Below are 18,917 nucleotides of genomic sequence, written 5' to 3' on the forward strand. Positions count from 1 at the left end.
GAACGTGCTATTTAATGCGTCATACTGCGTTCTGTAGAAGTTACTCGTAGCCATAGTTGATCATTGCCTTGCATGTATGATCAGGTGGTTTTTGAAGAAGTGACTCCCTTTTCAGGCTTCCGGATGTGCTCCAAGGCATATTATTGAGGACGTGGAAGAGAACACTTGCTGACAAAGCTCCTGGCAGCTTTACAGAACTTTAGTTTAATATTGTGTTAGTTCCCGTAACAGCTGATTTCAAGGCATTGCTCTCCTCAAGAGACTAATTTGATGAACAGAAGAAAGCTGGAAAAATGCTTGTTACTCATTATTTTTCACTTGTTGGTACTTTGTTTAGGGTTACTTTTAAAAAGAAGATTTCACTGATCACAAGCCAGTGGAAGACTTTCAGCCCAAGCAAGGGTGAAGACAGCTCTCTCCAAGAGCAGAGGAAGTCCCTGTGGAGAGAACCCGAGCTTGTTATCAGAACTTGTCGGCATGTCTAAACAAGGAGACGATTGCTACTTCTATTTCTATTCTACCTGTACCAAGGTATGGCTGGGTTTCTTTTGCTTTGCTTTGCTTTGTTTTTTTGTTGTTTTTTTTTTTTTCATTTTTTTCAGGAAGGGGTAGAGTAGGAGGAGGAGGCACACTGGTCTTTGGTTAATGTGATAACCAGATAGATTCTGAATTCAATCGTAGCAACCTGAGGCAGTAGCATGGACGTTTTTGAGGCTGTACTATATTTTCCTTGTTGGTTTCCTTTTGGTTACAGGGAGACAACTGTTCCTTCCGCCACTGTGAAGCTGCTCTGGGGAACGAGACAGTCTGCACGCTGTGGCAGGAGGGTCGTTGTTTCAGGAATGTCTGCCGATTCAGACACATGGAAATCGATGTGAGTGCCTAAAGATGTGTTCTCAAAATAAATCAACAAAAGCATTTTTCAGTGCTGTAGGTGTGCTGATTGTGCTTTTGCAGGACAGAGTCCTTTGCTTTGGAATTACACTGGTTTCTGTTAGCAGGGGAGGGGGTGGGAGGAAGGAGAGGGAAATAAAATCAATGCCTTAGGTATGTCTTAGCAAGATTTTCTTTTATTAGACGCCGACAGTATTTTCTCAACAGATGCAGAATAACCGCTAACTAGACTGCTAAAAGCTGCTGGAGCAGGGGGGTAATAAACAGGCTGTACTAGCCTCCTGAGAGCAGGCTTGATAATGATCTATCAGGTCTCTTGTGTCCCGGAGTCCTTCAGATAATGCTGTTCTAGCTGCCTGGGCTAGGAAGCAGTGGGGAAAGTTAAAGGTGCAGAAGAACGAAGTCTCCGAGAAGTAGTTCTGGATAGAGTTAACGTAGGCAATTTAAGATGTTCTTTTTCCCTCTGAATAATCCTAGTATAATCCTGGGTGTATTAGTTTAACCCACCCTAAACTGATGTCTGAGAGTGCCTGTCTTCTCAAACTGAATGATGACAAGGCTAAACGTGCATAGTGGTTACAGCTTCTGCAAACTTTGTGAATATGCCCGGAAATACTATACTTCCGTGATAAACTGACCTTTGGAATGATGTTTCAGCACTGTATTGTGACAGCCCTATCGCTGTCGTGACCTGGAACTGTGCATCTCTTTGCAAACCTTAGGTGCATGTTATCACGAGCTTGTCTTTCTTTCTGTCTTCAGAAAAAGCGCGCTGAGATTCCCTGCTACTGGGAGAAGCAGCCAGTAGGCTGTCAGAAAGCCAACTGTGCTTTTCATCACGCAAAGGGACGTTACATCGATGGCGTCTTCTTACCACCAAGCAAGAGTGAGTTTAGGTCCTTTTTCTTTAAGTATTGAAGAATTAATTTTGCATATTACTTAGTGGGTGCCAATAGTGTAGGAGACATCAGGTAACCGTTCATTTGTGAGTGCAGGAAAAGGTCTGCAGTCCTAGGTGGTCAGCTAAACCGAGTGTACTGCTGCTGTACTGCTGGTATTTGTTTTCTGCTTTCATGCTCAGCTTCTCTCTGCTTTGTGTGATATTTGCCTTGCAGTTTGCTTTCTGTTGTTTCGTCTTCTGCTGGGTGGTAGGGAGATGTGTTGTTGTTTGAAGGCAAGTCATTGTTCACGGTGTAAACAGTGGCGGGATGGGCAAAAGGAGATGCTGCATTCATTGCCTGTGCAGGTTATCTGCCTTAGCTACCATCTTCGTGCATTGTGGTCAAAGTTTTAAACTGCCATATTACTGATGATCCTCCTCTTCCTCTAGCTACACTGCCAAGTCCGCCTGAGTCCGCGGACGATGATTTGAAAGTGGCTCAGATGTCACTGCAGCAAAACAAACTTTCTGTCCAGTCCAATCCCTCTCCATAGCTAAGGCGGGTGATGAAAGTGGAAAACTCGGAAAATGTCCCAAGCCCTACACACCCTCCAGTTGTAATCAATGCTGCAGATGATGATGAAGATGATGATGGTGAGCATGGTTTGGTTCCTGGAAGGAATTTGTGCTGTAAATGATTGTGTAAGTCTTTGGTTCTTGGAAGGAATTTGTGCTGTAAATGAATGTATAAATCACAGATGACCTGAGGTCTGACTAGCGATAGGGCAGGCAGTCCGCTCAGGTCACTGGTGGCTTTGTCTGGCAGTCAGCGGACAGAACCTGAAATGTTGGAGGAAAGCTTAGAACCACTCTTGGCTTTAGCTGGTCTGTTGTGTAAAGCTCTATGTGAAACTAGGAAGGAAATTCCTTTTTTTTTGTCTGAAGAGTAATATGTTGTGTAGTAGTTAAAGCTGCAGAGAGAATCTAGAGTCCTAGATGTTTTGTCCTAGGGTAGTCTACTTACGAGTTCATCAGGTCAGTGTAGCTGTATTAAAAAAAAAAAAAAAACAAAAAAAAAACAACTTTTTTATAGGAACCATGGACTGAAGTGTCATTGCATGAGCTACATAATCACGAACAATCTGGCCTATGCATAACTGAATAGATTTTTCCCCTTCAGACCAGCTTTCTGCGGAAGGAGAAGAAACTAAAACTCCCGTCCAGCAACCAGCTGAGGAAGGCCAAAATGGATTACGGATGATTTCCACTCGGAAAGCCAGTGCTACTACTGCTAAACAAGGTATTCCAGCACCTGTAGTAGGATAAATCGGAAGGAGAACTTGACAATTAACTCAAAAGCAATGTGGCGTAAAAACACAACAGAATGTAGGGGTGCTGAATGGACTCGGTTATTTCCATGATCTCATTTCTCCCTGATACCATCATGTGCCCATTGGGTCAGAAAGTTGAACTGCTTTTCTTTCCTTTTGGAGAACAAAACAGGGTCACAGCATGGAGTTTAAATGGCTGCACGTGCAGCCTGGCAACCACTGTTGAAAGCCATATCTAACGATAGAGGGATCTAATATCACGTAAATGGATTAAAATTAAAACTACAGTTTTTACCCTGAAGGGTGAAAGGAGGGGCAAAATGCCATTGATTCTATGGTTGTTTCACTTGTGAGGAGTGTTGACAGGCTTTATTCTAAATACTTCTGAAAGTTCCTGAGCACTAAGAAGCCTGAGGATCTGTGGTCCTCAGTGAGTGCCTCTAAGCCTTAGTCTCATTAACTGTTTTCTGTTTTCAGAGGACGGTCTGAATTTTGGAATAAAAACACTTGAAGAAATCAAATTGCAGAAAATGAAGGAAAAAACTAAGAGACACGGTGGTGAGTTAATATTCCCTGCTTCCTTACCCGGTTCACCTTCATCCTGTGTGATGATTTTTCTTTCAAAAAAAACCTCTTCCAGTAATACCGGGTAGCTGGCTATGCTTTGGTGAATCCAACTATTTTGCCAAAGAAGTGAAATTTGATTGGCTTCAGAATGGCAGGTGATGGTGGCTGGGAGCTGCTTGAGGGATAGACTTCCATGTTTAGCTGGGGGCATCGAGCAACCTGATTCTCAGCCAGCTGGTATTCTAGATGGGAATTCCAAGGGCAACCAGAGGCAAACTAGTCACCTCTCTTATTTGCATGCTCTGGTCACTGTATGTTTGACAGTAATGAATAATTAAAGTTTTTTGTTCTTCGTGATAGTTTTTTCTGTTTGGTAAACTTCCTTATGTTTTGCTTGCTCTGAGCAGAAGGTCCTTCAAGATCTTCTCTTCCTCCCGTCGATTCTATGATTTTTCCTGCTCCGGAAAAGGAAAATGTCCGGACAGTGGTGAGAACTGTGACACTGTCTACAGAGGAAGGTAATAATTCATGCTTTTGTTTTGATTTCATTACTCCTAAACTGGAAGGTTAAGCAAGAAGGAAGGCAATTCACCCCTGTTAGCCTCCTGGTGCTGCCGCCTTCTGTTCAAAACATGCTTTTATGCTGAAAGTCCCTGGTTGTACTGGAAAGCTTTGGTGCTCAGGTTAAGTGCAGTAGCAGGAGAAAGAAAAAAATGTGTCAGTATGCAAATAGGGGGATAACTGAAAAACAGGAGAGTAACGAGAAGAAAGAGCTCTAGAGGACAGTGCTATGTAAGAAGCAATTTCTGAAGCTTTAAAGAGGCTGACAGTGGCACGTGTGGACAGTAGTGCGATAGGAGTCTGTGTAGTCTGTGTATAAATTATATTGTTTAGAGTTGTGCAAATTCCTTTGAAAGGGAAAGAAGTGAAGAAGTACTTCTACTCATAGACATTCACCTTAGAAAGGAATATTTCTCAGCATTTGTACCTAATAATATTCTGCTTGCTTATGCAGCTCTGTTCTGCACAAAGTATAGCTGTCAAGCAGACTCAGATTCATTCTCGACTACATTCAGCTGGAATTTGAGGCAAACACTGAGACTATGGATACTTTTTCTAAGTTAATTATAGTTGAAATATGAGTTTGTGTGGTTTAGCTGTCAAAACAGTGCCTTGCTGGGTTTTTTTTGGACATGGGCTAACAGTATACTATTTCTATTGGCTACTGGTTTCTATGAAATAGAAAAATTTTACTTTTGTTTTAGGGGAGGAACCTGTGGTTCGACTAGATCTTGCTGAGAAACAAGGAAAACGGAAAGCCTCCGTGGGTAAGAACTTTTTATGAGCTGTTATTTAGGTGCCGCCTTCTCTATATGACTGCATTGAAGAGTATTTTTGACGTATGAGAGGAAAATGCATTGCAGTGGAGATCTGTGTTGACTGCAGAAATGGCAAAAAAACCATTTAGCAGCTGAAAGGCAATTTTATGAAAATATGCTTGAAAAATAGAAGCTTGTGGTTGACTGTTCTCAAATCTTCCTGCAAAGAAATGTTCTTAAAATATTCCTTGTTTTCTCTGTCTGAAGCTGATGTAAGCGCCGTTCCGGTGAAGCGCAGCCTTGCTGAAAGGCTGGGGAAGAAGGTGGAGGTTCCGGGAAATGCTGACAAAGCACCAAAGAGAGGTACAGCTACTAAACAGGCATCTGGATGTGATTCACGGGTTTTGTAGTTAGGCTTTCTGTTTGTCCTTTTCCTGCGATGTTTCTTTTTGCATGTTGGCTGAGGTCTTAATCACCGGGATTCAAAGTTACCTTTCCTGCCTTGTTTTTGAATGTGAACACAAAGTTGACGTTTATGCAGCCTCCCTAATTTGGTCTTTTTCTGTTTTGCAGTTCAAGTTCCCAAGTCTGTGAAGGAGAGGCTAGGATTACCTTCTCAACGGACTAGTACTGCGAAAGGTAACAACTGGCTATTAAATATACTTTCTCCTTCTTCCTTTCCGTGAACTTAGACCGTTTTCATACAGCCCTAAAAAGGAATTCAAATGAAAACAAAGAACTGATTCCTCTTGCTCGAGTGCTGAAGCTCTTCTGACAGCCACTATCAGAAATCTGGCTCTAGGTGTGTGTTTATTTTCCGCTTGTGCCTTGTCAAGGTTTTAAGCTGCTTCTGTGAACCATCATATACAATTAGAATAGAGCCACTGCCGGGAGCAGGAATTTGAAATGCAGTCTGAAAAAGTAATCAAGTAAACTAGCATTTCTGTGTAGCAACTCTCTCTGGATAGGGCTGGTCTTCAAAATACAACAAGTGGCTCAGAGGAGGAGGAGAATGTTAGGCTATTGTCCTAAGATGCGTTATTGGGAACGCTCAGGCTTAGTTTTCCTTAGTACTGTGACAAATTTTGGAGACTTAAACTATTGTTGGACTCTCTTTAAATGTTGGCGCTTCTCATTTCTTGATGATGACAGGGAAGGCTGCTAAGCCAAAGGGAGAGGTCCATGTGAAAACACTGGAGGAAATCCGTCGTGAGAGAGCTCTTCAGAGACGAGAATGTCAAGCCAAAGCCCAGGCTGAATGGCATGGTAAAACCAAAGATCCCAGCGCAGGGGCAAAAATTGAGGGTGAGCCCAAGAAGCAGAGCGTGCTCACTCTTTCCGGGCCCAGCAAAGTGCAGTCGAAGGAGCCGGCAGGTAAAGCCAAGCCAGAAGGAGAAGTGCGTGTTAAAACCCTGGAAGAAATAAAGCGCGAGAAAGCTCTGCGGATGCAGCAGAGTGGAGGAAATGTGCCAGCTCCCCCAGCACAACCTGGACCTGCCCCAGCCGGGCAGAAATCGTTATGGAACACAAAGCTATCAGGTAATAAGATGCTTTAATACCTGCCCCGGTGAGGTGCTTCCCATATTGAGCAAGTTCCGTTTGCTCAGGATCTGCTTTGCTTTTTCCTTCAATGCAGAGGATAAAAGAGTTTAAGGCTGCAAAGTTCAAAGGCAAAGAAGGGCCAGAACATGCAACCATGTCTGTTTTCGTTAATTACGTGATGGTATTCTGTATTTCCCACTAGAAAATTAACACATTGAGGGGCTTTTTAGTCTAATTTTGGTATTCTGTTTTTTTCTGCCATCTGTTTATGGTATGAAGTCCTCCCTGCGTTGAGTTCAAGTTCACCTTCCTCTTTGGCATGTGTTGCTTAACTTGACACGTGTATGTGTTTGTAAAGCATGCTTCAGCGTCTTAATGTGGGGGGCCAGTTTCTGTCAAAAATGACAGAGGATCAAAGGCCTCGTTGTTAAGATTATATCAACTTTGTAAAATGAGATTGTGTGAGGGAGATAAGGAGGGCTTAAAGGCTGCATGCACTGCACATTGTAGCCTTTCTCTCTGTCTCATGGGACACGAGGAAATAAACACACAAAGAAAACAAGTACCCAGCTTTCTTTCGTTTCTTCTCCTGCCAGCCAGATGTTAGGTCAGGAATGGGAGACTAGAATATGACTCTACAAATTTGGATTTTGTAGAACAACTTAATAGATTTTGTGGGACATCACTGCAGGGGAGAGGAAGCTGGTACAACAGTTGCATACACTCTCTTGTCTTACTATACCTGCTGCTTTTCCTTTCCTAGAGGGAGCAAGACTTTAAATACAAAAGCTGTCAACATTTGTGAATCTTACTAGACTTCATACAACGTCTTAGAGTATTGCTTGCACTTGGGATCGCTCTGTGTCTGAGTTTCCCTCGTCCTGGATTATGATTTACTGTAGCTATTCAGTTCCTTTGTTCCTTTGTATGGATTGTTGGTAGACGGAGTTTACTATGTGGAAGATATTGCTGAGAATCCAGGCAATGGCAGTGTAATTCTGCTGGCCAAATACAGTTAACTGTGTAGACGGGCCGTGGAAATGAGGAAGAGAACGTGGATTTTTCATGAGGCAGAGCAAGACTGTATCAGTTCTCTCTTCCTTTTACTCTAGCCAACTTTAACATGTTTGCGAAGCCTTGGGATGGGAAAGTCGCTTCCCCCAAGAAGAAGGCACTGAAACGTAAGGCACCTGGCAGTTTTCCCTCTGCTGTAGCAGCTGTGAAGCCACGGACTGCCTCTGACGCTGACACAATGGGACCTCCAGCCAAAAAAGCAGCTATGGTAAGGACAGGGGCTAATGCAGAAATGGATCCCTTGTAAAATTTACACCCTCCTCTAGGAGAAAAGATGGAAAACTCAAAAGTTCTACAGGCTTTCTGTTTCCTTTTAAATCCAGTAGCTGCCTACAGAATTCTTGTAGTACCCTTCCATATTTATTAGATTAATGGCACTATTTACTTAGTCCTCTGTGATTCTGTGATTTCTCTGGTGTGGAGGATTTTGTCCATTAATGCTGTGTTCTTAAAAGACACAAGATCATTAGTAACCTCCAAGTGAATATTAACTTTCTTCAGGAGCACCTTGGTTTTGTATTTTGGCTAAGGCTCCGCAATGCCAGAGGAGAAGCAGCATGGAGGAAAAAGCTAGTAAGGAATCTTTTACCCATGAGTCCTAAATGCTGTTTTGCTGCTTTCTAGGCTGTTCCAGCCACGCTGGAGCACGTCCCAGCCACCAGACTTGAAGAAAATCCCCAAAACAGGTGATGACCACAACTTGTTCTTTTTCTCAATCGGTGTATATCCCCAGTGAAACATAAGTTCTGTCACACGTGGGGAAAAAAGGAGGGTTCTGAGATAATTAAAGCCCAAATCCATCAGAGGAATAAGTCACGTGAAATGACTTTCTAGCAGCTAGCAGGAATGCTTAATTAGACTTACTTTCTTTAAATGCTGCAAGTCGGTACAGCTTTCCAGTGACTTCTTGCTCTGTCTGAATACCTAAATGAGGATGAGGTGAAGTTCTCCTACTTCCTCGTGAGGTGATAAATGATGAGTAGTGTCCTCTGCCTTTTGGTCCTCAAGAATGCCACCCGAACAAACATACAAGGTGACAAGAGTGCAGGGAGAGCAGAGGGAAGTGATGGCTGCAGATCAGCTTCCTGTAGTGGGGAGCAAACTCTGCTGAGTGTGCCGTGGGAAAAATGACTAACTTAGCAAACAGATATTTGCAGATGGAGACTTCTTATAACATTTTTACAGGAAAATTAAGCAAGGTGGCAAAGTGCCTCTTGCTACAACAATTGAACCATCTTTGCTAGACTCCAGGTGCTCTGGCTTCACAGAGAAACCCCCAAACTGAAAAATGTACCTGCTAATATATTGGGCTCTAAATGTCGCCCTGGGTTAATTGAATAACAATCCCTGGGTAAGATTGAAGTGCAGGAGGGGTTGGCTACGGTTTTAAGAGCCGGTTTGCAGAAAAGGGATTTCCCGTTAAGAAATGGCATATACTGATTGTTCTCTTCCTTGCTCTGCCAAGACCTGAAGCACATCTTGGAAGCCAGGCAGAATCTGTGGAGCCAATGGAGTTCTCAAGCTCGACTTCAGCTTCTTCCCAGCTAGAAGAAGCAAGGACACGCCGGCTGAGTTCCACAGGCAACGCGCCCGTATCTGTAGACGAGGATTTAGAGACGCTACTTTGGGAACTCTCAGACGGCATACTGGAAGCCGAGCTCGACTTGGACCCAGGGAAGGATGAGGATGACCTCCTCCTTGAGCTTTCCAAGATGATTGATGATTGAACTGCATAGTCCTATGGTATATTAAAAAAACAAAAAAAAACAAAAAAAAAACAACTCTTCTTCTTGTTGGATACCCCGAGGTGATCCTTTTTCTAACTGAGGCTTTGCAATGAGACTTAAAGCACAGTTGGAACTGGTAGAAATTGGCAGGATCTGCACTCAGTTGTCCTAAGTTTCCCTGCTGGTCAGAGTTAAGGTCTTGTGCATGGTTCCGTAACTATAGGTGGCTACCTTTGATATCAAGAGGACAAAGCACTTGTTTCTTTTGGCACAGAAAGATGTCCATCGGCACGCTGTGGTGGCTGTGAATTGACGTAGTGATGGAGCGATGCTCTGAAGGCTTAAACGGAAAGCTTCTTCCTTCCGCCCCCCCTTGGCACAGCTCGATGTTGGGCACATTGTGAAGCCTGGGTGTTCTGATTTCTCGGACAGTTGATACCCAAATCCCGGAGTTACTATGTCAACTCTTGACTTTTATTTGTGTATGCCATTGTTTTGACTGTAATCTTTTCAGATGACGAAGCTGTAGGGGCGGGAGGGAGCAGAATAATTATTCTAGCGTTGTGGACCAAACATGCTGCCAGGAGTGGTGGTGGTGGGGTCAGCCCACCCGGCCTTACTTTCAATTATCAGGGATGATAAAATGGTGTGAAAAGCAGCAGCTCTGCGATACGGCTACGCTACCCCCACTCCCTTCTCTTGTGCTGTACCAAAGTTCCCCCAAGCTTTGGTTGGTGCTTTTTGCTGGTGACAGTAGGACTCCAGGGCGAGTAGTCGGGACTCTCCTGCAGTAACTGGGTCAATTAAGGGTTGGTTTAAGTGCCTCCTGGTTTTTAAAATTGCTCCCCTGAGCTGCTGGCTCTGCTGCCTGCTACAGCAAATGTTCGGGTGCCATCAGCGTCGCACTTGGGCGTGGGCACTGACTCTGCGGAGGAGAGCTGAGGCTCGGGTGTATTGTGTACCCTGCCGCCAGTGATCGTTTTCCCCTAGCAGATCTATTTTGAATTATTTCCCTAAATTTTAGAGGAACTTTAGGCTCTTTGTGCTATGATTTGTGAAGCTGTAGGGGCCCTCAGGCATTTGCTGCTGGCAGAGAAAAACCGCTTGTCGAATTTGTTGTAAATACTTTCTGTTTGGACAACAACGCCTGTGTGTGTGTGTGTGTGTGTGTGTGTGTGTACGTGCGTGCTTTGATGACCCCCTGCGACGCCCCAGCTCCGCGAGGGAAGCTTTGAAGCGGCTCTGGGAAAACCTCTGCGGAAGAAACTGCTGCTGGCGACTTGCGGAAAACGGACTCCACAATCAGTGAGATTGTAAAGTAGGTATGTTTATTCAGCGCTGGGCAGCACGGGAGGTCGTGGGCATGAAGATTGATGACTCTTCCTCGTCACCGCTAGTTGACCTCTTGTCTTTGCACAGACTCAGTTGCTCCTTGGCTCTTGTCCACCTGCAGGACCAGTTTCTAGGCTCGCTCTCTTATTAGGAGACTGACCTTGGTAAGGGGCCCAAGGCTTCTTGCTTTAGTTAATTGGCACAATGCACCATAGTTAGCAAAGACACTAAGTAGCATCCTAGTTTAATGCCGTCAGCGCTCTATCTCTACTTGATAAGATTCTCCTAACTCCCTCTCTCACTGGAGCCCACGCAGCCCTCCGTCCTGCCGAAGGACTTCACGGGGACTTCTGCCGGCTCCGGGTGCCCGCACACAGACAGAAATGTCTTTGAGAGAAAACAATCAGGAGGAGGAGAGCTCAGAGACTGCGGCCGGCTTCGGCCACCTTCCCCTCGCTTTCCCTCTCCGTGTTCAAACCGAGCACTGTTCTGCCGTCAACCTTCGCTGCCTCTGCCCGCGGCGCTGGGCTTTCGCGTGTGCCATTGCTCCTCTACATATTTTATCCTTCCTTTTGTAAGGAATGGTCCAGCAATTCGTGTCACTAAGGGATTTGAAGGGTTAACATCGAGGCCCGGGTCTAGGTGATAAGAGAACAAAGGGGTTTTTAGGGAAAAGTGCTGACTACTGCAGGGGATGTTGCTAGAGTTTCTGAAATCCGGCGCAGAGGCTCCCAAACGAGGAGGAAGGGGGAGCTGAAGGACAATTGAAGGACAAAAGCCTGGGAGGAAGACAACCAGCATTCAGCCCGAGCAAGCCCCGAGAGACCACCAGAGACTGATACGCAGGCGCCCCTGGGAGGGGTTTCGGATTCCGGAAACCAATTCTAATAACCCTGCCTCTTCTCGAAGTAGTAATGAATATGTATTAGCCTGGGAGCATCAAAACCAGCCGCCTTACGTAACAGGTGTGCGTCCTGGGGGAGCAGAGACTCCCGGCGCACCCAGCGCTGCTTGCTTGCCTCTATTCGTTTAATAAATTGTAAACTTTGATTGTAATCCTATTTGGATTTATAACAGCCATTTATAACACTTTTTATATTTGTATTTTATTTAAGGCTGTCTTGCCCCCCTCCCCCCCCCAGCCTCGCTGCTCACCAATAAAGCTGGCGCAGGGACTCCTGCCTGCGACCATAGAGACGCGGTCCTCCCGGCCTGCTAGAGCGGCCCCCCACGCTCCTCCAGCATCCCAGCGTCCCTTGTGCGCTCCCGCCCGGCCTCAGGGGCTTCCGGAGGCGGCCCAGCAGGGGCGGCGGGAGCAGCGAGGCGGCGGCAGCCATGGCGTACCGCGGGCAGGACCAGAAGGTGCAGACGGTGATGGTGCAGCCCATCGTAGCCTTCCTGCGGCCGGGGAGCGACGGGGGAGCGGGTGGGGGGCGGCCCGGGCCTCAGGGGTCTCGGCCCGGACCTTGAGGCCTTGTCCCGGGGCCCTGGGGCCTCGTTGCAGGGTTTGAGGCCTTGTCTTGAGGCCTTGTCCCGGGCCTGGAGCTCTTGTCCCCGTGCTGAGCCCTTCACGCAGTGCCCCAGAACCTCATCTTCCGCTACCTGCAGAGCGTGAGTAGCGCGGGGAGAGGACGGGGAGGGGATGGGGATGGGGATTTGGAGGGGGTGGGGGGAGCGGGGAGGGTCCGGGGATCTCCCTCGCTGAGTTTTCGGCTCCCACCCGTTGCTCGGGGCAGGTTTGTGGGGAATGGAGAGCTGTGCGGCGTGGTGGTGGGTACAAGGAGCTGCTGCGCAGCCCGGCGTTTCCCCCTCGTGTTAACGGGAGTGGGATCGTGCAGCCGGGCGTGCAGGAGTGTTCCCTTGTGACTGGAAACGTGTCCTTCAGCAAACGTGTAGTATTCACCCAGTCATATAAGACTCTAAAATGTCAGACTGTTAATTGAAACTGCCCCTGAGAGTTGCTCCTTGGAGTTTTTGGGAGCTCTAGCGGCTATGGTTAGCGGGTATTTCTGAACACACGAGAGAGAACAAAACTGCTCGCGGTGTTTGTGTTCCAATTTACTCTCCTCCTTCGTTCTGCAGAGCTCGAGGATCCAGGTGTGGCTGAGCAAGTGAACGTGCGGATAGAAGGCTGCATCATCGTGAGTGTCAGCACGACCCCACGTTACATCGTTAGTTTGTTTTCCCTCATTCACAATCCTATTTTTTCTTGTCAAGAAAAACTAGCCCAAGGGAAAAAAGAAATCGTGCTTCTCTAACAATTAGTCTTCGTTGTCCAGCCTGGGTCAGCACAGCTGACGATGGTTCGTGTTGTTGCTGAACTAATTGCCACTGTTGCCGATTTCTAGGGCTTTGACGAGTACGTGAATTTGGCGCTGGACGACGCAGAGGAGATTCACTCCAAGGCAAAATCAAGGAAACAGCTGGGTGTGTCGTGTGTCTGTGCAACCCGAGTGACGCGCGGTCTGAAACCTGCCCGGGTGAGCCTTCTAGGTAGCAGCACTGAGACGTACCAACCGTGTGACGAGCCTTGCTGTTGAAGTTCAGTGAGCAATTCCTGGCTACATCTCTGTCCCTGATGATTTTTGAGCTGCTGATTTTGCTGGATGAAGGAGAATCTGTCCCTGCCTGAGACCAGTTCTGGTCTTTGAAACGTGTAATACCAGGCGGCCTGCACTCTGCATGATGGGCAAAACCCTGCTCAACCACACAAAACACTTTCTGAAAACACGAGATTATTCTCAGGTTCTGGGCTCTCTCTAATCCCCTCTTTCCCTTCTCTTTGCTGCAGGCTGGATCGTGTTAAAAGGGGACAACATCACTCTTCTACAGAGCGTTTCTAAGTAGAATTTGCCATCCTTAGAACAAAGGTGGCTGCCGTGCTGCGGAGTGACTGAGTGCCAGGGGAACGCGGCCCACTGGTAGATAGGAAGTTATTTGTAACTGGGGTTGCATGCTGAGGTCAAAAGTCTTTCCTTTGTGGGAGCGAGTTGTTTGTAGCTTGAAACAATACGTGATGTATTTCACAAATAGCCATTTTTCACATTAACTGTAAATGTAAACCACAAATCTGCCTGTTTTCAGTCTCTTCCTTCTGTGAATGGAGAAGGAGGAGAAATATAGAAGCGTGGGCTTTTCTTTTTGCTGTGGATCTGATAAGTTTCGATAACGCTATGTGCTTTCTTGACCATTACATCTGCGTTATGTGGCCAGGGTGGACTCGTTCAGGGCACGGAAGCCCCACACAGTCCTTGAGCTAGCAGGGTGCTAAGGAGGGTGTTGGAGATTTTGCATACAATTGCAGCCCTTTGTTGCTGCAGTGACAGGTTCCTCAGATTCTTTCTAAACAGGGTTTAGCTTGTTGAGAATCTTTTTGGGAGTGTTTATTGTGGATCAGTCAGTAAAAGTATCTTAGTGGGCCCGTGAGGGATTTGGGGCTGTGGTGCAGTAACCCAGTGTTTACAAGTGTTACTGCTATGCATGCTTGTCCAATAACGTCTCCAGATCAGAGAGTGAGAGCGGGCAACTGGTTTGGATTAAATCTGTCACTTCTTGCTGCTTTGGACAGAGCCTGTAGATTAAACCCTTGTGCTGTTCAATAAGCTGGGGTATCAGATGTGTCGGTTGGGTTTTTATCATTTGATTTATTTTTTTTATCCGTTTGGAGATCTGTCTTTTCTATTTAAGTTTCCCCAAGAGAGCCGAGTTGCTTGATGCATCGACCAAAGAGAAGTTCCCCGGCTGACTTGGGACAGCCAGTCCCCTCGTTTTTCTGATCACAAAAAAAAAAAAAAAAAAAAAAGAAAAAGAAAAAAATCGAAGAAGAAAAATTTTGACTGTAACTGTAACTCAGAAACTAAGATTACCTAAATGGAGAGAAATGAATTTTGATGCACAGGCTGTGCTAGAAATCTGTTAATCAGCATTCAGTTTTTCAAAACTTCAATTTGTGTATCATCATCATGAAAATTAATAAATTCAAGGTGGGAGATCCTTTCCTGAAAGGGAAGGACAGAAATACGAGTCTTGCTGTGGGGCCTACCCAGCGCAGTTCTGCCATTCCGAGAAGTAATACGTCAGGAGTGTCACAGCAGACGTTCCCAGGAAGAAACCTTTGAGGGGCAGCGTGACACACTTGATTGGCTAAAGCAGCTTCAGCTGGACAGCCTGCTGCCGGGATGGGTAATTCTAAGTTGTGTTCAAGTTGCTGAGTTCCTTTCAGCATGTAGTAAAGATGTAACGTGCCGATGTCGTTTGGGAACAGGAGGCATTACGTGTCACCAGCAGTGGGCACGTAGGGAACAAAACAGTATCTTACGAGGTCCTCCACATCTGCCTTTCATTTTGTCCTTGGTTTGCCAGCTGGAGCTTTCAGGAGGTGAGGAAGGAGGCTGTCCCAGTGAATAGTTCAGGTGTTGCAGGGTATTTGTGATGCAGTGCTTGTAAAATTTACCTGCCCGCATCTCCTGTTACAGGCAGCCCCCCGTGGGCCCTGTGAGATGGGGAGCTGCTGCCCGGGGTTAGGCCCAAGGTGCCCTGTCAGGCCCAGGGCCGCCCTTCCCCTTCCCCTCGCCCTGCCCTTCCCTCCCGCTCCTCAGCCCTTGCTCAGGCCTTTTGGGCCGTCTGGCCGTCCGTCTGTCCATCCATCCGGCCGTCTGGCCGTCCATCTGGCCCTGTGTCCCTCCATCCCACCGCCCTGCCCCGTCCCTGCCGTCTCCCTAGGGAAGCAAAGAGTCCCTGGGCTGCCTTCAGGGGGGAGGTTCTGCTCAGGAAATTAAAGCTTCCCCCTTAACGGGCGCCTTGCGAGTTATTTTGAGTTCCAACCTTCTGCCTTCCTTTCGTAGCAGTGCCTCTGAGGGGTGCGCTGTAAGGTAGCCGTCATCTGGCGCGCTGCTCCTGCGTTTCCCAAAGGAACTGCCTTCGGGATCTGACTAACTCTGGATGCACGCGGTTGTCACCTTAATTTCTCCGTTAGTTTGCTGAAAACAACCCGCTTGGGTGACCTTTGTGTTTGTTTCTTCAAACTTGGATCGAGGAGGTCTCTGTTTCCTTATGTTGATGTTCACGACGAAAGTGCAGAAGGGATGCTTACTGTTGCCCGGGTCAGTCCTGTTGCCAGGATGGGAATGTTTAGCCTACCGGCCCTCTGGTGCTGTTAGGCTGCACTCGGAGTGTGAGCTCTGGGCCTTATTTGGAAAAGACTGCGTTATTTGAGTGTACAAACCCGAGATATTCTGCGGATAGGTGATTCTCAAACCACGTCAGAACCACCGCTGTGACGTGTGCTGGAGTCGGACGCGCGTTTGACTGATCAGGCGGAGCAGGTGAATTGAATTTGTTGCTGGATGGCGAGGTGTTCTGGGGGAAGAGCTAGTCTAAGGAAAACTTCCTCTTACTGCCCCTTCCCATCTCAAATGGCCACTGCCTGGGGAAATTGCTTCTTTATGACATTAACTACAACGTTACAGTGAGGATGAGGAATCATCATTACTCCCATAGTTATTTGCTGCCAGGCCGCAGCGTTGATTTCAGAGATTTAAAAAAAAAAAACAACAGGAAAAAGAAAGGAAGTATGTATTCTTTCACATACTCTCTTTTCCCTGAGAGTAAATGTTGTAGCTTCAGCAGTACCCTTCCTCTGGAAACGATTCCCAGTGCCTGCTCAGACACTGGGGAGTAAAATGACAGAACAATGGAGGAGAGCCACCCGATATAAAGAAAGGAAAAAAGGGGTTATGGATGAAGGGAAAGCAACTACATAAAAAATTGGTGCTATCTAAAAATTGGTTAACGGTTTGGGACCTGCAGGTGCTGCCTACACGTGCGTGTGTTGCAGTCGTGCCTGTTGCCACTGCGCAAAATGGAGAGAGCTTCTTTGTCGAATGCAGCATGTTAAAGAATGCGCCATTGCCTGGAAGAAATGCACGGCCTTCCCTCGTGTGGGACTTCTTCCCCATTGATCTGTGGTTTACCTGAAGGTTTACCATAACCTACATAAGTTTCAAAAGCAAGCAAGCAACCAACCAAAAAACAACACCAACATTAAAGAGTGGCAAGGCAGATGCTCATCTGGGGACTCTGACTCATCGGTGACATCACCAAGCAAAGCATTGTGAGCGCTTCGGGTCGGGGCTGCTGTGGCGAGCCTCGCAGCCGGGAGGGAGAGCGGGTACGGTTCGCCTCTGGCGGGTCTGTGTCAGCCCTCTGCCCTGGTGGCTTCGTTAGCAGTGAGAGTTTGACTGCTGTGTTCCCAGCTTTCGCTTCTGCACCGACCGTGTGGCAGAGCCCGCAAGCTGCTTCCTCAGCTGGAAGAGGAAGAGGAGTGACCTCAACTGTGCCGAGGTAAAGCAGAACCGTTGAAAAGATTTGTCAAAGATGCGGCTGGTACCAGCGCAGCCGCTGCAGCTGCAGCAGGTCCTGGAGCATTGGAGAAGATAGAGAGGGGTTTCTTCGTGAAAAGAATGCTGTGAAAGTGTTTTCACGCCAGAAATTAGGAGAAGCGCCTCTGTTGTTTGGATATCCTCTATTGACCTGGCACACGGGCATTACAGCATACCTGGCACACTCTTTGTATTGTTTGTAAAAGAAAAAAAAAAAAAAGTGTTTTAGGGCAGGCCAGAAACCTGCCTTGGCACTTCCACATCGCAGCAGTGCTTGCAGGCCGTGCATCCTGGATGCCAGGCAAGGATCTAAATCCGATGGTGCTGTTGGTAACGTGAAGTTCAGGAAGCACTTCTGGGTTTTTCTGCTCTTCCATGTGAATTTTTGCCCTGTGAAGGTGGTGTACTGAGCTCTTTTCTTACCAACAAATAGGTTTAAAAGCAGTTACAGCAAGGATGAGCTGTGTTAGCAGGAGGCTCTTCTGTGCTTTGACCATGGGAAGATGAATGGTTTACCTATGCACCGTTAAATATAATTTGACACCTAGCACACAACACTTGCAGCCTGTGGGGTGCTTTAACAAGCAGGTAAATCAGCGGAGACTGTTTTGCAGCAAGGCTGATGCTGGGTGATTAAAAAGCAGGGTCACAACAAGGAGAAAAAAAAAAAAAAAAAGCTTTGGAGATCTTTTTTAAAATGAGACTGCTTTTTATGGCATTTAGGGCTGTGAGGTATCCTTGGTTTTTGCTTTCTTCCCATTCCTTAGACCAGATCCATTCATATCCTGAACAGCGTTCTGGGTCTGTTCAGGAAAATGGAAGGCAACAAGCAAAATGATGAGCTCCTTGGGCATTCAAAAGAGCTCAGTCTGGGAAAGATTTCAAGTCCAACTTCCATGCTAAGGAGCACCAGTAATTTTTAGAAGTAGATGCAGAGGAATCTGCATGGCACTAAGTGTGTTTCTGAAGGTGCTAAAGGTCAGAAGTGACGATTCCTCTCAATACTAAAGAAGAGAAGGAAACCTTGCACTTAACTACTGTTTTTATTCCCTTTGTCAAGCAGTCAAAACCAACAACTAATACGGGAACCCAACTTTTCCCCTCTTTACTTTAGATTTGGGAAAATTCCCTGCCAAAATAATACTTCCTGGAAAATTCACTAGTGTTTGTGTGAGTAAAAGGTTCCAACCTTTTATTATTAATTTGTAAGAACTATTTCATCCGCTTTTGTCCAGAAGAGTCAGAAATAATTTGCACAGAAATGTGCAGCATTTTAATGAAAGGCTTCAGAATCACTCTAATTTGAACTTTATCTGGTCTGGTTGCAGGTTTTATGACATTTAGTGTCTTAAAAAAAAATCAAAATATCTGACTTCACATCAGAAAAAAAAAACCTGCTTGTGGCTAAATAAAATCTGTTGCAGCTCTGGTCATTGAAAAATCATTGGCTGTTAAATTGGACCTAAGTCATCTTTTCTAACCTTTCATGATCTTGCAGCAATGGATGATGATGGATATATGGATTAGGGAACAGCACGTGATGGCAAACCTGTGGTATTTGCTACAGCGCAGAAAGAAAACAAATTGCTTCCAAAAAATCAAACTAATTCAAAATTCTTGGTATCATGCAGCCATGCCACTGGCAAAGTGAGCATTGCCCTGCCTCTCAAAGCTTGCTGTATCCTTGATCTGCTGTCTTCCTGCTGTTAATTGATTGCAACTCTACGTGTCTGATCAGGGCTACGAGTTGTTCTCGATATGGATACCATACGACATATACTGTGCACGCTTGTGTGTATAGATATGTTTATCCTGTATGCATGTACATATTTGATCTGGATAGGCTGGAGCGATGGGCTGAGGTCAACTGT

The 18,917-nt window shown here is 46.3% G+C and overlaps 1 long non-coding RNA gene across 1 annotated transcript; it reads left to right on the forward strand.

Annotated features, from left to right (window-relative positions):
- The first annotated feature begins 8,795 nt into the window (after positions 1-8,795).
- On the forward strand, positions 8,796-14,684 carry LOC308187399. Its single transcript, XR_013944660.1, has 2 exons — positions 8,796-9,816; positions 10,794-14,684. It is a non-coding gene; the product is annotated as an uncharacterized lncRNA (long non-coding RNA).
- Positions 14,685-18,917: the final 4,233 nt, after the last annotated feature.

This window comes from Anser brachyrhynchus, assembly GCF_964034855.1.
Source record: "Anser brachyrhynchus genome assembly, contig: SCAFFOLD_136, whole genome shotgun sequence".
Lineage (NCBI taxonomy): Eukaryota > Metazoa > Chordata > Aves > Anseriformes > Anatidae > Anser > Anser brachyrhynchus.